General features: G+C 37.0%; 1 long non-coding RNA gene across 1 annotated transcript; it reads right to left on the bottom strand.

Moving 5' to 3' along the window:
* Nucleotides 1–4,168: 4,168 nt before the first annotated feature.
* LOC130986153 (uncharacterized) lies at nt 4,169–5,195 on the bottom strand. Its single transcript, XR_009089181.1, has 2 exons — nt 4,790–5,195; nt 4,169–4,693 (listed from the first exon to the last, which is right to left on the bottom strand). It is a non-coding gene; the product is annotated as an uncharacterized LOC130986153 (long non-coding RNA).
* Between the last annotated feature and the right edge of the window lie 3,011 nt (nt 5,196–8,206).

Below are 8,206 nucleotides of genomic sequence, written 5' to 3'. Positions count from 1 at the left end.
TTAACCAAAGGCATTTGACTTCTATCTTGAACATCCTCTTCCACAACCGTCTTCTTAACGGAGATTTTCCGACACTTTTCGGTGGGATGTCCTGTAAGTTTACATTTTGAGCAATAGAAAGGTAAATTCTCATACGTGAATTCAACATAGAACGAAAAAGAATCGTTATCAATTAAGAGAGTAGTAGAAAAGGATTTGGACATATCTAACTCAATAAGAAGGCGCGCGAACTGCCCAAAATCACGACGGGCCGAGGCTCCGTCAATTTTAATAGGATGACCAATGTACCGCCCAATCCCGGCTAGAATCTCAGGATGCCAATACTCAATTGGCAAATAATGTATCCTCACCCATACATTCGCCATGGAAGAATTCTCTTTAAATGGATCAAAGTATTTGGACCATTCTCGAAGACGTACATGACCACAAGATAATTCCCAGACCGGCTTGGCTTTAGCACGAGTTTTGTCTTCAGGAGTCCGGAAAACCAGCGTATAATACCCTTTCCCAAGAGGAATAAGTTGCCACTCAGATTCTAATTTCCAAATTTTGTGAAGTTCTGCCTTGAGAAGCAATGCAGGTTGAGGTTTGTCTCCTTTACGAAGGAAAAGACGACCAATAATAGCATGAGAGAATTCCTTACTGACTTCTTGCGCATATAGGTGCTGTGGAACTTTTAAGGAGAACTGCTCTCCCTCTTTGGTGGGACGTAATGAGTGAAACCGATGAGCAGCTAGGTCGGGACGTCTCGGTGGCCTGTTCATCGTGATATCAGCATACGATTTAGATTTGGGCATGTTATCAGCCCCCACATCCGAATCATTAGGGTTTGAGATAGCTGTGGCGTTGGGTATAGCAACATCTCGTTCCTCCACAAAAGCAGAATCTGCTCCGTTACCGCCAGCCAAGCCCGCACCAGTCTTTGTGTAGTCATTCATCGGGGAATTATTGCAGGCAAAATTGTTCGAAACTATTGGGAGATTCAGACCTCCCGGAGAAGTCATGTGGTACCAAAAAACTCCTTGTTTGTGGAGGTTGGATACGCCAAGGAGACACTAGCCACCAGATCGGTCCACCACGCTGTCGGATCCGGCCACCAGAGTTTGGCCACCAGAAACGCAGCCACCGCCTGTTGGTTGACTGCTGCCAAGGGGACGCCGGTCGCCGGGCTTGTGGATAGCCGGTGCCGCGCAGACACAGATGGACTGCCGATGACGCCGGTCGCCGGTACGGTGGGGAGAGGCAGCGCCGCGCAGACGAGCTGGAAGCCGCGGTGCAGTCGCGCAGCTGAGATCGGCGAGAGACAGTCGCACAGCGAGCTCCGAGATCTGGGGCAGGCGGCAGCGCGTCTCAGCGGCTGTCGCTGCTCCTCCGGCGCGGTCAACGACCGGTGCAGATCTCTCCTCTCTTCTGCTCTGCTGCAACGGGCCGTAGGTGGAGACGACGGCGACTGCTGCTGCTGCTCAACGGAGATCTGCTCACTGAACGCCGGCTGCTGCAACTCCTTTGCTAGTCACGGCGGCTGCAACGCCTGCTGCTGCTCACGGAGGAGGTCGGAAACTGCTGCACCGGAGGCTCTACCTGGTCGAAGCCACCGAGAACGTCGGCAACGGAGGTGTGCCGGTCAACGTGAGTTAATTCGCCGTGTGCTCTGTGTTCCCATTTTCAGTAAATGGGAACTATAAGCATTGTAAACGTTATAATACACAGGTAAGTTGAATTGCACAAATTTTAAAAAAAATTATACGTGTACAGAATATTTGATTACCTGTTCGTTGTATACGTGGCATCAAAGGACACCGCATCACCAAACAACGAGTAATTTTGAACAGCAACAGCATCACTCCAGAACAAACTCTTCACCTTGTGAGTTTCATCAACTAAATATTCACACTTGAAACATTCATCAGTTTCACGTTTACTTAGAAACCTGTCAAGTAGTAGTTGGGCATCAACACCATCCGCGTACGAATTCATGCTGTACGATAGGTTTTTAAAGTCCTTGCTGGTACACCCCACTTCCTCAAAACTTCCAACCAGTTCTTTAAAAATACGAAATGCCCTCACTGGTCCAATATTGGACTTGGCACACTTCAACATAATCATCTGATGTGACTCATCCATTTTGCGATTGAATTTCATAAGGTGACGAACATCTTCAGTTACGAGGGAATGATTGTGTAATTCAGAGAAGCTGGTGAAAACATAGTTGCCATCATCATTAAGTGTTGCAGTGATACGAGCCTTACAGCCATTTCTGGTAGAGGGTTTCCGGCGTCGTATTTTCTTTTGAACACTTGATTCTGATATATCTTTCTTCGAGTTTGGCTTCACACCTTCTCTTCTGCAGATGAAGTATTGATACAATACTTGTCGATGTTTGCCTCTTTTCAAACCCCCCCTACGAGTATCGAATCCCGCTGCATGTCCATACATAGAATAAAACTCATACGCTTCATCCAATGTCTTGAACACTTTACCCACGTATGGTTTCTTACTATCCTCACAAATTGGTAGGTACGAATGAGGAGGTCGGAAAGCAACATGATTATTTACATCATCTGAAAATTGTATAGAATAAAGCTTAGTAAAATAGGTTTCTGGTGGAGTATTAATGAAATGAATTATCAAATACAGTCACATCGAATCCATAGACAAGTAATAATATGATATTGTTTCGGGTGAATCAATAGCATGAATTATAAAAGCAAATGCATGAATCAGAAAGACAAGTAATAACATTGATATTGTTTCGCATGCATTAATAGTATGAATTGTAACAGTAAATGCATGAATCAGATTACAATGCAGATCATTATAAATCTCCACATATAAACTGTGAAAGAAAATTAGGCAGCGAACCAGATATGCAATCAATAACTCTACTAAAAATGAAAGAAAATGAGCCACCGAATCGGACATAGATTGATGAATCGAACATAGAATGAATTGTAACATGAATCGGACATAGATTGATGATATACATACCACACGAACCCATATTGTTATTGAATCGTCCACTGCGTTCTCTGGAAATTGAGGTTTTGTGTTAATTCAATGTACAGAGGCAAGTTACAGGAAACTGAAGATTTCTCGATAGAATAATTGATTGAGTGATAGCAGATTATGTTAAGTGATAGAGATTTTCAGATTTGGTATGATATGGAAAGATCGTGCAAATAATGTCCAAATCAATTATACCGGTATTACTAAATATGAAAATTACATGAATATCCTCATTCAATATAAACGTGTAGATTGGGGCTGATAAAAGGGACGAAATCCAGCCATCAAATCTCTTAAAATCAATGGATGATATGTGATCCTATTTTAAACAAAAATAACTGTTTTTATTTTAGCCCAACTCTATATATATATATATATATATATATATATATATATATATATATATATAGAGAGAGAGAGAGAGAGAGAGAGAGAGGTTAAATAGAGAATGATAAGTATGAAGAGAATAGAGAATCAATCCTAATCCTTAAATAATCTAATCTAACGATGCACATAATGACCGATTTTATGTATTTGTTTTATTGGAAAAGGTTATTTTTGTAAACCTTGTAACCGTAAAGAGTATTTCAAAGATACACCAAATCACCTTATTTACATTAAAATATATGTTTTAGCCCTAAATTGATTTATTCACGCCACTGACGCCGTTTCTGAAGATCACGACTTAACTTCAAGATATGGAAATATTTTTTTGAACACTGATTATGCGTGAAAAGATAACTGTTGTTTTAAAATTCTCATATATTTTCGAGTCTTATGTGTACAGTATTTTTATTTAGATGTTCGTAATTTTGTTAGGTTTGTTCGAAAAGTTCTATGTTAAATATTTTATATCAATAAAAAAATTCAAATCTTTCTTCTAGATGTTCGTAAATTTTTTGGGCTTGTTCGAATTACTTTATGTTAAATAATTTATGTCAGCAAAAAAGTTTCGATTATTTTATTTAGATGTTCGTAAACTTTTAAAGTTTGTTCAAAATATTTATATTAAATATTTTTACAAGTTTGAATGAGATATCAATAATATTATTTAGGAATATAATACGAAACGAATAATCATAATTTTTCAATGAACGAAATATAATTTTTTAATCCACAGAACACAATTTTAACTCACAAAGTATTAAAAATAAAAATATTATACTGAAAAAAGTAATTCATGAATATATTATGCTACAAAGAATTATATTTTATAAATGAACATAACAAAATTTCTAACGAACAAGATATATTCTTAAATGAACAGAAACCTAAATGAAACAATTAAAATAATTCAATTTCTTCCTCTCCTGCAGCTGCCTCAATCTTCCTCAGCTCGATCAAACTCACCCCTGAAGTTACAGTTGCATCATAAATTAGCTTGGCAGACTCAGTTTCACCCTCAACCCTAACAATAGCAGCTCTGCCTTCATGACTACAAACTTTGATCTCTGCACCTATTGTTGGGCCACTTGCTTCTGCTCCACAACCTTTGAGAATTAGGCACCATACGACAAGTGTGTGATGGCCACATAATCAAAAACAATGTTGAAATCCTTGGCTCTTATGATCAAACTCTCTCAACATGGGGCTGATTGATACAATAGCTAGAAATGTCAAATAATATTAGATTAGACATCGGAAAGGCGGCGTCGATAGCCCGTCTTCTGCCGTTCTTAGCCGTCTTCTGGTAAAAAATTAGAAATAAAAATCAAATCTATCAAGAAACACCATAGCAAATCACTGGGAAATAGATGACTAAGAAAAAAATAATCAAACTCACCAACAACGTAATTGAAGAAGGCTCAGTTCGACGACAAGATCCATGCCACCATGGTCGTGACAGCACCGCCTGCGACCGCAACATTCAGTCGCAATTTTTCGATCTCACACTGCGTGAGTTCCAGAACAGATGTCGGCAACCGTCGAATGGGGAGAAGGGACGAGGGATTGGAACGAGAGAGAGAGAGAGAGAGAGAGAGAGAGAGAGAGAGAGAGTAAAAAATATGCAGTAAACGGGGAGAAGATCTATTTCGATAATTGTGGAGTAAATTTGGAATGTTTCGTTTTACTCATTTTCAATGTTACCAATATACCCTTTTTGTAGTTATAAGTAAATTTCGTCCGTTTATATTGTAATTAAATGTGGCTTGCTGATTTAATTCAAACCGCACGATGGAGCGATTTTGAGGGATGAGATTTAATCTCTATTATCTATATATAGGGTCATTCTTTGTTTAACTTGACCATACATACATATATATATATATATATATATATATATATATATATATATATATATATATATATATATATATAGGGGAAGGCTAAAATAAGAACGCTTCTTAAAATATAAATTAGGAACCATTTTCAGCCCTTAGATCATCAAGATCTACGGTTGATTCATCACCTTGTTGGATAAATTCATGGTCCTGAGTTCGAATCCCAAAGGTAGCAAAAAATTATTTTTCGCAATTCATGCCTTTATACAGTTTATTCATGCGTGTTATACATAAAATTCATGCATTTTTGCTGGTTCGTAATTCTTAAAATAAGGGTGGTTTATTGAATAACCGCCCCTATATATATATATATATATATATATATATATATATATATAGGGAGATGTTCAAATAAGAACCACTAATAAAATAAGAACGGAGAACCATTTTAAGCCATTCGATCATCAAGATCTACGGTGGATGCATCATCTTGGTGGATGGATGCAGGTGCTGGGTTCGAATCCTGAAGGGAGCAAAAAAATTATTTATTTCGGATGCATTAAATTTAATAGCGGATGCATTAATTTGTATAGCAGATGCAGTAATTTTATTGGTTCTTATGTTCTCACGATAATTGTGGTTCTCACTATAACCGCATATATATCGGGTTGCATTATACAAAAACACAATATTAGATGGAGAATGGAGTCGCAATCTGGTTCGTCAGATCAATCTTGATCAAAGGCCGAGATTAGAAGTTAATATAATTAAAATTGATAAGATTCATAATATCCCTTAATTTACTCTCTTCTCTCTCCTCTCTCCTCTCTCCTCTCAAGTCACCCCTCACCTCTCTCCTCTCTCTCTCGTCCCCTATCTCCTCTCTCCTCTCTCTGTCTCTCTCTCTCTCTCTCTGTCTCTCTTAAAATCAAAATACATAATTAAGTTCATGACAAGTTCAACACAAGTTCAGAAGTTCAACAAATTCAGAAGTTCAGAAGTTCAAGTGAAGTTCAACACAAGTTCAACAACACAAGTTCAGAAGTTCAGAAGTTCAAGACAAGTTCAAGACAAGTTCAACACAAGTTCAACATAATTATATGTATAAGTTCACCGCCAGCAGCGCCACCGTGCACACCCACCCCTCCGGCCACGTTCACCGCCAGCAGCGCCGCCGTGCACACCCCTCCCGTCAGCGACGTCGTCAGGAACACCATCCCCGTGTGTGTGTGTGTGTTCTGTGTGAGAGACGAGAGAGAGAGAGGGAAAAAGGGAAGGGAGAGAGAGACAAATGAGAGAGGAGAGAGGAGAGAGGGAAAAAGTGACGGAAGAGAGAGAGAGGAGAGAGGGATGTGAGTAATTTAAGGGATACTAATATTAGCTTTTAATCTCAGCCCTTGATTAAAATCGATCTAACGAACGAGATTATGACTCTAGACTTTGCAAATATTATGACTCTATATATATATATATATATATAGGGAGCGGTTATTCAATAAACCACCCTTATTTTAAGAATTACGAACCAGCAAAAATGCATGAATTTTATGTATAACACGCATGAATAAACTGTATAAATGCATGAATTGCGAAAAATAATTTTTTGCTACCTTTGGGATTCGAACTCAGGACCATGAATTTATCCAACAAGGTGATGAATCAACCGTAGATCTTGATGATCTAAGGGCTGAAAATGGTTCCTAATTTATATTTTAAGAAGCGTTCTTATTTTAGCCTTCCCCTATATATATATATATATATATATATATATATATATATATATATATATATATATATATATATAGGGATAGGCTAAAATAAGAACTGGATTTAGGATATAAATTAAGAACCATTATAGGCCATTGAATCTTTAATATCCAACGAACAGATTTGCTCCAGATTTCTACTATACAATTTACGTTACTTACAAGATTAGGATAAAAAAGTAATTTTAATTTGTCAGTATATATTCCTTCCTTAATTAAAGGGATCGTGTATTATTAGTGTAACAGTTAAAGATTTAATACCATTATCTCTGTAGCATTCTCAAACACGCATACAAGGAAATAAAAGAAAAAGAAAAGTGACGATTTGTACAACCACGACATTCATGGCATCAGTTATATTATTGAGTTGTAGTTCACTTATATTTTATTCATACAAAATTGCATAACGATTCACGCAATAGTAGCAATGTTAATATTGTGATGAAGTCTAAATATTTTAAATTCGTGCAATTTGACAAAACGATTCATACCCAAAACTCACTTTTATTCATCTATGTATTAATTTAAACACACTTATAATATGTGTTGGGAGTTCAGGCTGTATTTAAAAAAAAATTATATGGATAATTTGCCATGCCTCTCGTGAACTAACATATGAATCATATTATTTCATTATGTTATTTGAATGTATCGTGTTTTTGTCCCGTCAGGATGTATGAACAGAAGTAATATTATTGTTTTATCGTTAAATTAATTTTATTATATTCGAACTTAGTGGTAAACAAATTCATGCCTTTTTAAATGCCAATTCAATAGACATTCTTTCCAGAATTTATTCACTGTGAATTTCAATGTATAGTCTTTGCAGCTCGACATGAATATGATGCATTGACACGTGAATAATTTAGTGTATGTGCATGAATAGGATGAATCATTATGTGAATAATACATATTTTATGCACATGAATAGGATGCGATTAATAATTTTAAAAGTTCTATGTATAATTTTTGCAACTCGATATGTATAATCTTTGTAGCTCGACATGAATAGGATGCATTGACACATGAATAATTCAGTGTATGCGCATGAATAGGATACATATTTGAATAATTATATGCATTCTTCGTTATATCTCATGTGAATTGACGTATGAATCATGTTCATAGGGATAAAAGCGAACCCTTTATTCGTATGAATCAACTTCACCCATTTTTATTCATCCACAATTGCATAACGATTCATACAACAAT

This window comes from Salvia miltiorrhiza, chromosome 5, assembly GCF_028751815.1.
Source record: "Salvia miltiorrhiza cultivar Shanhuang (shh) chromosome 5, IMPLAD_Smil_shh, whole genome shotgun sequence".
NCBI classification, from domain to species: domain Eukaryota; kingdom Viridiplantae; phylum Streptophyta; class Magnoliopsida; order Lamiales; family Lamiaceae; genus Salvia; species Salvia miltiorrhiza.
This window is presented reverse-complemented; position numbering and strand designations above follow the sequence as displayed.